General features: G+C 48.2%; 1 long non-coding RNA gene across 2 annotated transcripts; it reads left to right on the top strand.

Moving 5' to 3' along the window:
• Positions 1–6514: 6514 nt before the first annotated feature.
• Positions 6515–9873, top strand: LOC149389946 (uncharacterized). 2 transcript variants are annotated; one of them, XR_016301085.1, is made up of 4 exons: positions 6778–7156; positions 7900–8004; positions 8381–8497; positions 9571–9873. It is a non-coding gene; the product is annotated as an uncharacterized LOC149389946 (long non-coding RNA). The 2 variants fall into 2 exon arrangements; XR_016301084.1 differs by having other exon boundaries at positions 6515–8004.
• Positions 9874–11528: the final 1655 nt, after the last annotated feature.

The following is an 11528-nucleotide window of genomic DNA, read 5'->3' as shown; positions in this document are numbered from 1 at the left end:
AGCCTTTGAAACCCATTTGTGACTCGCTGCCTTTCGGCTCACGAGCTGGGCGGCGAGCGCGGTGCCATATTTGTGTGGCCAGGTTTCCCGTGGACGCTGGCTAGACCAGGTACGTCCGGCGGACGCAAGCCTTTGAACCCCATTTGTGACTCGCTGCCTTTCGGCTCACGAGCTGGGCGGCGAGCGCGGTGCCACATTTGTGTGGCCAGGTTTCCTGTGGACGCTGGCTAGACCAGGTATGTCCGGCGGAAGCAAGCCTTTGAAACCCATTTGTGACTCGCTGCCTTTCGGCTCACGAGCTGGGTGGCGAGCGCGTTGCCACATTTGTGTGGCCAAGTTTCCCGTGGACGCTGGCTAGACCAGGTACGTCCGGCGGACGCAAGCCTTTGAACCTCATTTGTGACTCGCTGCCTTTCGGCTCACGAGCTGGGCGGCGAGCGCGGTGCCACATTTGTGTGGCCAGGTTTCCTGTGGACGCTGGCTAGACCATGTACGTCCGGCGGAAGCAAGCCTTTGAAACCCATTTGTGACTCGCTGCCTTTCGGCTCACGAGCTGGGCGGCGAGCGCGGTGCCACATTTGTGTGGCTAGGTTTCCCGTCGACGCTGGCTAGACCAGGTACGTCCGGCGGACGCAAGCCTTTGAAACTCATTTGTGACTCGCTGCCTTTCGACTCACAAACTCATTTGGGCGGCGAGCGCGGTGCCATATTTGTGTGGCCAGGTTTCCCGTGGACGCTAGCTAGACAAGGTATGTCCGGCGGACGCAAGCCTTTGAAACCCATTTGTGACGCTCTGCCTTTCGGCTCACGAGCTGGGCGCCGAGCGCGGTGCCACATTTGTGTGGCCAGGTTTCCTGTAACCACTGGCTAGACCAGGTACGTCTGGCGGACGCAAGCCTTTGAAACCCATTTGTGACTCGCTGCCTTTCGGCTCACGAGCTAGGCGGCGAGCGCGTTGCCACATTTGTGTGGCCAGGTTTCCCGTGGACACTGGCTAGACCAGGTACGTCCGGCGGACGCAAGCCTCTGAAACCCATTTGTGACTCGCTGCCTTTCGGCTCACGAGCTGGGCGGCGAGCGCGGTGCCACATTTGTGTGGCCAGGTTTCCCGTGGACGCTGGCTAGACCAGGTACGTCCGGCGGACGCAAGCCTTTGAAACCCATTTGTGACTCGCTACCTTTCGGCTCACGAGCTGGTCGGCGAGCGCGGTGCCACTTTTGTGTGGCCATGTTTCCCGTGGACGCTGGCTAGACCAGGTACGTCCGGCGGACGCAAGCCTTTGAAACCCATTTGTGACTTGCTGCCTTTCGGCTCACGAGCTGGGCGGCGAGCGCGGTGCCACATTTGTGTGGCCAGGTTTCCCGTGGACGCTGGCTAGACCAGGTACGTCCGGCGGACGCAAGCCTTTGAAACCCATTTGTGACTCGCTGCCTTTCGGCTCACGAGCTGGGAGGCGAGCGTGGTGCCACATTTGTGCGGCCAGGTTTCCCGTGGACGCTGGCTAGACCAGGTACGCCTGGCGGACGCAAGCCTTTGAAACCCATTTGTGACTCGTTGCCTTTCGGCTCACGAGCTGGGCGGCGAGCGCGGTGCCACATTTGTGTGGCCAGGTTTCCCGTGGACGCTGGCTAGACCAGGTACGTCCGGCGGACGCAAGCCTTTGAAACCCATTTGTGACTCGCTGCCTTTCGGCTCACGAGCTGGGCGGCGAGCGCGGTGCCATATTTGTGTGGCCAGGTTTCCCGTGGACGCTGGCTAGACCAGGTACGTCCGACGGACGCAAACCTTTGAAACCCATTTGTGACTCGCTGCCTTTCGGCTCATGAGCTGGGCGGCGAGCGCAGTGCGGTGGCCGTCCCTATCACTTTAGGTGAGGATACGTCATTCGAGTGACGTCCTCGACTGACGCCATGGCCATTGACGTCGTCATCTCCCCGGGGGTTTTGGACGCGGATGGTGAGCTTGGAGCGTCCCTTTCGGGACCGAGAGGTCGAGTGTCCCCGAGCATTACTCGACACTTGACGCCTTGACGTGGTCGCCCGAGGGTGTCCCCTCGAGGGTGCTTGTGCGTGCTCATTAGAAAGTTGACGTCTCGACGCTGTCGCCCGAGGGTGTCCCCTTGGAAGCGTGCGTGTGCGTCCCCTTTCGTGAATAGCGTGGTGGATTCCTGATTTTTCCACGTAGTTGTGGTCCTTCTCGTCGTGGTTGGCGTCGTCCTCGATGCCATGGCCGAGGAGATCGGTGATGAGTGCGCCATCGACGCCGGTACGGTTTAGGAGCTCGACGAGCCCTCGAGCAGTGTCCTCTCTGACCGCGGCCTCGGGGTCATTCGCCGAGTCTTGGGGATGGCTCTCATTGTCACGAGGTTGCCCTCTTTGACGGTGCACGAGACCTCGGAGGCCGTATCTCGAGCTTGTCGCTCGGTCGGCCGCAGAGGTGACGGGTAATTGACTCATCTATCGAGAGTTTTGCCGTTGAAGGATGAAGAAGAGTGGTAGAGGGAATGCGTCGCCAAGGTCGAGAGATCCCCTCCTTCTAGCGCCAAAATGTTGTCGCTGTTTTTCGGACAACCATTTAGGAGCCCAAAGTGGTTAGACCCAAGGCCAGACCAAGTGGTCTCACTTCGGCTCGAGCGTGTCGGACTTGGTATCCCAAATCGTCCCTTAGCTATGAATGTCCCATGAGTTCGTCCAAGTACCAGAAAAGGAAGAAAGAATAGGTGAACTAGGAAGGGAAAACAGAGGGGGTGCCTCTGTTTACCTCTCCAGAGGTGAACTTCTTGGAAGGTTCACTCGGCCATTAGCCGAGTGAACTGCATGGCCGGCTGAGGGTTCACTCGGCCAATGGCAGAGTGAACTGCTTGAGAGGTTCACTCGGCCATTGGCCGAGTGAACTGCACAGCCGGCTGAAGGTTCACTCGACCAATGGCCGAGTGAACTTCTTGAGAGGTTCACTCGGCCATTGGCCGAGTGAATTGCATGGCCGGCTGAGCATATGGCCGCCCATGGGCCGGCTGACCCTTGGACCGGCCATGAGCTGGCTGAGCAAACGGCCGGCCATCGGCCGACTGACCCTTGGGCCGGCCATTGGCCAGGTACCCAATGGCTGAGGCAAGGCTCATCCGGCCCATGGCCGGTCCAAGGCTCAGCCGGCCCATGGCCGGCCATATGCTCAGCCGGCCATGCAGTTCACTCGGCCAATGGCCGAGTGAACCTCTCATGAAGTTCACTCGGCCATTGGCCGAGGGAACCCTCAGCCAGCCATGCAGTTCACTCGGCCAATGGCCGAGTGAACCTCTCAAGCAGTTCACTCGGCCATTAGCCGAGTGAACCCTCAGCCGGCCATGTGAACCTCTCAAGCAGTTCACTCGGCCATTGGCCGAGTGAACCCTCAGCCGGCCATGCAGTTCTCTCGGCCAATGGCCGAGTGAACCTCTCAAGCAGTTCACCTGGCCATTGGCCGAGTGAACCCTCAGCCGGCCATGCAGTTCACTCGTCCAATGGCCGAGTGAACCTCTCAAGCAGTTTACTCGGCCATTGCCCAAGTGAACCCTCAGTCGGCCATGCAGTTCACTCGGCCAATGGCCGAGTGAACCTCCCAAATAGTTCACTCGGCCATTGGCCGAGTGAACCTTCCAAGAAGTTCACTTGGCCAATGGCCGACCCAAGAAGCTCACTCGGCCAAGGGGTTCTCCAAACACACGCCTTGGTCGCCTATAAATAGAGAGGTCCGTCCTCTCCCAAAGGTAATCCATTTTTTAGTCCCGAAACGCTGTCGAACTCATACTTCACTCGTTTTGCTCATGTTTGGCCTCTCACCACCTCTAAAACCTCTATACTCCACCTCAATCCTACTAACGTTGAGTGTTGGAGAGGTAAACAGAGGCACCCCCTCTGTTTTCCCTTCCTAGTTCACGCTCGAGCCGAAGTGAGACCACTTGGTCTGGCCTTGGGTCTTACCACTTTGGGCTCCTAAATGGTTGTCCGAAAAACAGCGACAACATTAATGAGTAAGCAATTACAAGCAAGAGTATTCGTGAGACTTTATTACATCAAATGTACAAAATAAAGACTACAACTCTTCTTGTGGGCACCATTGACAACACACCGTTGAGATCTTCTTCACCTCCACGTCTCCCCGCTGAATGATCTCTCGAATGAAATGGTATTTCCTCTTAATATGTATATGCGCTTATTGGTTCAAGGTTCCTTTGAGTTAGCGACAGCCCTACTGTTATCACAATAACAGGTCATGGGCTCGTCGACTTTTGGTCTAGTACAAAGCATAGCATACATTAGACAACCTACGGCTGAGGCGTAAGGAATTTTTCTCATGTCTTCAATCTCTTGTGTAGTCTTGGGAGACTGGTCCTTAGAGAGTGAGACTCCATGCCTAAAAGGTGTTTGGCCCTTGTTGGAGTCTTGCATCGAAAAGCGATCCATCACCTTATCAATATAAGACGCTTGAGAGTGCGACAAAGTACGGTTCTTCCGATCTCGAAAGATTTGGATCTCTAGAATGTACGCGGCTTCTCCTAGATCCTTTATATCAAATTCATTTGCTAGCCAGACCTTAACCGCTGATAATTTACCCACATCATTATCTATGAGTAATATATCATCGGCATACAATACCAGAAACAAAACTTTACCTTCCTGTATATCCACTTACACCTACGGGTTTAATCGATTCAGGAAGGTCTACAAGTTTCCAGACTTTGTTGGCATACATCGAGTGTATTTCAACTTTCCTGGCGTCAGGTATAAGGTTTGATTCAGAACAAGCCATCGCTTGGCTATAGGAAACAGGATCATCCATGTTAGAGACGGCTACGAGAGTGTCTTCATAAGACATGTACCTGTTAGGCTTTTGAGTAGCCCTCCCACTACGTCGAAGTACTACTTGACGCAGTTCTGATGAGTGTGGTTGTGTTTCAGTTGGGGTGAGAACAGTTCTTACAGATGAGGTAGATGCTTCCTCACCTAACTTTTCTTCAAGCACAATTTTGCTTCTAGGTTTTACATCTTTCATAAAGTCTTCCTCAAGGAAACGAGCATTCTTGCTAACGAAAGTCTTGTCGTCATCGGGACTATAGAATGTGAAACCTTTGGTTTCCTTTGGATATCTAACGAAAAGACACAATTCTGACCTACTAGCCAAGTTGCTAGTCTTTTTCCTCAGCACGTGTGCGGAGCAACCCCAAATTTTGATGCGGCCTAGGTTTACTTTACGGCCAATCCATCATTCATAAGGGGTACGAGGAACCGTTTTAGACGGAAATTGGTTCAGAATGTATGTGGCTGTTTTGAGCGCATATCCCAAAAGGAAAGAGGGAGTGATGAGTAACTCATCATTGATCTAACCATCTCCATAAGAGTTCGGTTTCTTCTCTCTGACACTATTTTGTTGACGTATGCCAGGTGCGGTTAGCTGAGAAGCGATACCTTCTTCTTTAAGAAAGTCATCGAACTCTCTAGACAAATACTCACCTTCTCGATCAGATCGAAGGGTTTTGATCTGTTTTCCAATTTACTTTTCCACTAAAGCCCTAAAGACCTTAAATACGTTAAAGGTCTCGGATTTTTGTTTGAGCAAATACACAACTATATCTTGAGTAATCATCGATGAAGGTAACGAAGTCTTCGTATCCTCCACGTGCCTGTGTACTGAGCGGACCACATACATCAGAATGTACTAGTTCCAGCAACTCAGTGGCTCTTCAACCCTTATCAGAGAAAGGTTGCTTAGTCCTTTTTCCTTCTATGCAAGATTCACAAGTAGGTAGTGAACCTATTACAGAGGCTTGGAGAGAACCGTCCCTCACAGGTCTCTTAATCATCTCTAGACTAATATGACCAAGTTTTAAGTGCTAGAGATATGTTGAGTTTGTTAGATCGGAGGAATCAGAAAATTTGATCATCTTTGGCTCCCTAACGAGATCTATATCCATTTCAATGTCTAAAAGATAAGGTTGAGTGAGATAAAAGTAAAAAAGAGCATTCTTCATACATGCATCAGTGACAAAAGAATTATTAGGAAATGAAATACGAATTCCATTCTTAATAAAGTTTAAACAATAATTTTGCACAAAAAGTCGAGCAACAGATATTAGGTTTTTCCCAAAGGAAGGAACATAATAAAAATTATTCAAATTTAAAGTGCGGTCTTCAAAAGACAGCGTCACAGATCCCACATTCTTCGCAGACACTAAGCTCCCATCACCCCATTTGAAGCAGAAGTCACCTTCCTCTAAGCTTTTGCTTTTCCTAAAACCAGTCAAGGAGCAGCAAATATGGTTAGTAGCAGTGTAAGGTATAAACTTTTGTAAACGCTCGACTTGTGAATTTGAATAAAATAAACAAGTTTTATTTTGAATCAAATTCTTGTTGCACATGAGACGTCCTTAAATTTTAAATATCTTGGAGAAAAAAAAATAATAATCATAAATATATTTAAGGTCGATGAAATTTCGGAATAAGGATATTCGAGTAAACTCGATATTTATTTCCGAATAAATTTATTCGGAACGTACTCGGAGACTTAAAATCTCTAGAGTGAAAATAAATTCCGAAATCCCTTAAATATATTTAAAATAACGGGAATTAATAAGAAATTCTCGGTTATTTTACATGATTATTTTTTTTTATAAATTAAGGACGAGTTTGAGAGGATTTATTTGGAAAGGACTTAAGTGCAACAAAGCGAGGGACGAGAGTGAAAGAAAAAGATTTCTGAGGGGTTGTTTGAGGAGACGTGTGGCTCAATGGGAAGCTGCCACGTGGAAATCTTATCCTTCTTTTCCCTTATCTCTTTCGGCCACTCTCTCTCTTCTCTTTCTTTCTTCTTCACGTGCTATATATGTTCTCTTCTCCTTCTTCACGCGAGTCACCTGCAAGAAGAAACAAAGAAAAAAAAAATTCAAGCAACAAAAGCTTGCTCGGCCATCATCACCAATCCTCTTCACTAGCACCCGACCTCAACCTCTTCTTCCTTTCTCCTCGTCGAGCGCCATCTTCTCCAGCCGAGTCTCCATCACCGCGCGCGCCACCTGAGAAGAAAAACGAGGCCGCCGTGAACCAGCGGGACGTCGGAGCAAGGGGAGATCACCGGGAAGAGGACGAGGAAGCAGTGGGTGAGTGGTATTTCGCTGATTCGGTGAGAAATTTCATCTCCTTGGTTTGAATTGTAAACTAGGGTTCATAGCTCAAATATTTGGGGGTTTTTGATCCGAGCTAAAATCAGTGGAATTGATGAGTTTTATTTGGTTGTTGGACTTGATTAATGATGTTCCTAGCTCGGATTTGTGATATTGAGTCGATTTTGAATGATTTGAGAATTTTGAGCTCGCTGTGAACAGCCTCTGTAAATTGACGTGGTCAGTTCGGTACAGATTTAATTTGGATTTGTTGATATTTTTGCTGGATAATAGACGTTATGAGGTTTCTAAAATGACCAAGAACGTGTAAATCCGTTGAGAATTGAGTGAGTTATGAATTTTTGAAAACAGGGTATTGAAGCTGGAATTATGAACGTGAGTTTGAAATATTTTTGGCCGTGGGCCTTATCTTTGGCTGAGTAGTTTTGGCCGAGATTGTTTGGGTCTTGAAATTCTTATTTTGACCGTGTGTTTACTTTGGCCGTGAGTTTGGTCTTGATTATGTGCTTTGGTTCACTAGTTAGGTTGATGAAATTTGAGCCTCGGGGTGTTATTTTGAGTTAATGTCCGGTTTGATTTTTGGTTGATTGTGAAATTGAGAAGTGATTTGGAAGTGGTTTTGAAGTTTGGTTCGTTTTTTAGTTTGGAATGGAATTTTATGACAAGTTTTGATTTCGGGTTCTAAGTCGAGTCGGGAATTGGATTTGTAAATTGACTCGGTGTTTATTTCTGAATTTCACAGCTCAGTCACAGATCGAATAGAATCGAGCGAGATCGGTGGAAACTGAGCGCGTCGAAGCCCAAGAGTAGTGAATTCAGAAAGAGATTTTAGAGCTCGATCTCACTCGTGAGTCGTTTATCGCTATATAGCGTTAGACTCGAGTTTTAATTTTGGATTTGAGATTGTATTCAGGGATTATTTATTTAAGAATGTTCGAGAATTTAAATTCTGGTTAATTAATTCAGAATTCTCGGTTTGTATGATTTTTCGGATTATTCATTTAATTTATTTAAGACTCGTCAAATAATGATTTGGATTTTATTTCGTACTCGTTCTCTGGTACGAACTCGCACGAGTCTTGAATAAGTTTAAATTCCGAAAAGCCAAGAAATAAGTGAATTAAATTCTCGAACCCCTGAACCGACTCGCAGTGAATCCCGATAACGAACCTTAAGCTCGTCAGCTTCTCCCGAATCATTGACTAATGAGATTTCAACTTCAGGTTTTAGTTTCTCGACGCTTCAGGATGTGTTAACGCTTCATGATGTATAGAGTCACGGGAAGCGTGAAAAGCAAGGAAACTCCGGAAGTCAACAAGTTTTCAGACGATCTTTTCCAGGTAAGTGAGGAGACATAAGTCAACTACTTACCAAGGGTATAACCCTGTTTGTTTGTGCATTTGCTTGCTAGTAAACAAGAGTAGGTAAAAACCTAAAATGAATAAACTCGAAAGCTAAGGCTTCGGCCACTCTTGCTTGAAAACTTAGTTCGGGTACGCCCGTTAGGTTCAAACGCTAACTTGAACCATCCATGTTTGCTTTGTGTATAGTTAGACTCTCTTCTAACTCTAGGAAGTAGGTTAGAATCGAGAGGACGAAAGAGCGATAGACTCTCGAATTCAATCGGGAGTAGAGAGTTCGAAAGTCACATTTCGAGCTTTCAACCTAAAACACTTAACGAGCTTCAAAGGGAAATAATAATTTCTTTCGGGGTTTATCCCGTTACGCTCTTCCGTATATAAGTTTAACGTGTACGCTGCTAGCTGCAGGGTACCCAAACTTTAATTAAACTCGTGTCGGTGGTACCCACAAGTCAACGACTTGTGTTTGTGGCAGACCTAGGTGGTCTGTATGGCGCTGAGTACTCAAAACTGGGAAGAACCCAACAATACGGGAAGACGCCACGAGCGAACCCGATGGTAATGGGCAGTCGCCTCGAGCGAACCCAACGATAACGGGCAGTCGCCACGAGCGAACCCGATGGTAATGGGCAGTCGCCTAGAGTGAACCCATTCAGCAATGAGCAGTCGCCTCGAGTGAACTCATTGTCGTGCCAAGGGGGCACACATGCGCCGACGTCAGATGAAGATGGTACCACTAGTGGATCCCAGACAATCTTAAAACACCCAAGCCGCCGTAAGACTGCTGCTCGAGGTCTGAGGCTGGCTTATTGTCGTTGTGGAGATCGTAGCAGAAGAGGATGTACGATCTTGCAGAACGACAAGTGAATAGATAGAGTGTGATATCACGCGTCAGTCATACTCTAATGTTATGTTCTAGTTATATCTAGCAATCATTCTGCATGCTTGTGTATTTGTTTGCACGTCACATGGCATTAGTCGTTTTACTTTATAGATAGACTCCCACTTACTGAGTCATTCGACTCATAGTTTTATGTCCCTTGGTAATGTAGATAAGGGAAAAGCTCGTAAGCGGGAAACGAGATTGAAGACCGAGACCGAGCGCGTATTGCCTTGACCTATGGGCTATGGGGTTTCTTAATCGGGGGTTAGTATCTTCTGATAAAACGTTCCGGAACATATTTGTATAGGAGTCGCTATAAGACTCTAAGTTATAAAAGCGAAAAATTTCCCCGAATTTTCGCAAACTATTTTATTATATAATCTTATGAGATATTATGTTTAAATTATGTGAGTTATGTACAGATTTGAGTTGATCAGTCGCGGTTCGTGGGCGAGCTGTCGCTCGCGGGTCGTGACAAGCAGCGAAGTCAATAATCCATGATGATACATTATCAGCTACTAAGCAAGCTTCGGTAACAAGTACAATACATTTTTCCTTAGTTTTGAGGTAGGTATGACAGTTCCTTCGCTAGTAACCAGCCTCATTGTTGTGGTTGCACTTGTACATGCTACTACCTCCACCTCAACTCGAGGAGTGACCTCAACTCGAGGAGTCATGTGGAGAGTCAACACGAGGAGTCATCAGTCGACTCGTTGACTCGGAACTCAACTCTAAGAGCGACCTCAACTTGAGGTGTCATGTGGAGAGTCATCACGAGGAGTCATCAGCCGACTCGTAGACTCAGAACTCAACTCGAGGAGTGACTTCAACTCAAGGAGTTATGTATTGAGTCGGCACGAGGACTTATCACTCGACTCATGACTCGGGACTCAACTCGAGGAGTCAGGTGCAGAGTCAACACAAGCAGTCATCAGTCGACTCGTGGACTCGGAACTCAACTCGAGGAGTGACCTCAACTCGAGGAGTCATGTGGAGAGTTAACACGAGGAGTAATCAGCGACTCGTGGATTCGGAACTCAACTCGAGGAGTGATCTCAACTCGAGGAGTTATGTATTGAGTCGGCACGAGGGCTTATCAGTCGACTCATGGACTCGGGACTCAACTCGAGGAGTCCGGTGTAGAGTCAACACAAGGAGTCCTTAGTCAACTCGTGGAATCGGAACTCAACTCGAGGAGTGACCTCAACTCGAGGAGTTATGTATTGCGTTGGCACGAGGACTTATTAGTCGACTCGTGGACTCGGGATTCAACTCGAGGAGTGAACACAACTCGAGGAGTCATGTTAAGAGTCAACACGAGGAGTCATCAGTTGACTCGTGAACTCGGAACTCATTTCGAGGAGTGACCTCAACCTCAGGAGTTACGTGGAGAGTCAACACGAGGAGTCATCAATCGAACTCAACTCGAGGAGTCATGTGGATAGTCAACAGGAGGAGTCATCAGTTGACTCGTGGACTCGAAACTCAACTCGAGGAGTGACCTCAACTTCAGGAGTTATGTATTGAGTCGGCACGAGGACTTATCAGTCGACTCATAGACTCATGACTCAACTCGAGGAGTGAACTCAACTCAAGGAGTCAAGTGTAGAGTCAACACGAGGAGTCATCAGTTGACTCGTGGACTCGGAACTCAACTCGAGGAGTGACCTCAACTCGAGGAGTTACGTGGAGAGTCAACATGAGGAGTCATCAGTCGATTCGTGGACTCGGAACTTAACTCGAGGAATCATGTGGAGAGTTAACACGAGGAGTCATCAGTCGACTCGTGGATTCGGAACTATACTCGAGGAGTGATCTCAACTCGAGGAGTTATTTATTGAGTCGGCACGAGGACTTATCAGTCGACTCATGGACTCGGGACTCAACTCGAGGTGTGAACTTAACTCGAGTAGTCAGGTGTAGAGGCAACACGAGGAGTTTTCAGTCAACTCATGGACTCGCAACTCAACTCGAGGAGTGACCTCAACTCGAGGAGCTATGTATTTAGTCGGCACGAGGACTTATTAGTCGACTCGTGGACTCGGGAATCAACTCGAGGAGTGAACTCAACTCGAGGAGTCATGTGTAGGGTCAACACGAGGAGTCATCAGTTGACTCATGGACTCG

Source organism: Urtica dioica, chromosome 8, assembly GCF_054948205.1.
Source record: "Urtica dioica subsp. dioica isolate 48M chromosome 8, U.dioica_male_clone48M_v1_H2, whole genome shotgun sequence".
Lineage (NCBI taxonomy): Eukaryota > Viridiplantae > Streptophyta > Magnoliopsida > Rosales > Urticaceae > Urtica > Urtica dioica.
Note: the sequence above shows the minus strand (reverse complement) of the source record. Positions and strands in the feature narration are given on the sequence as shown.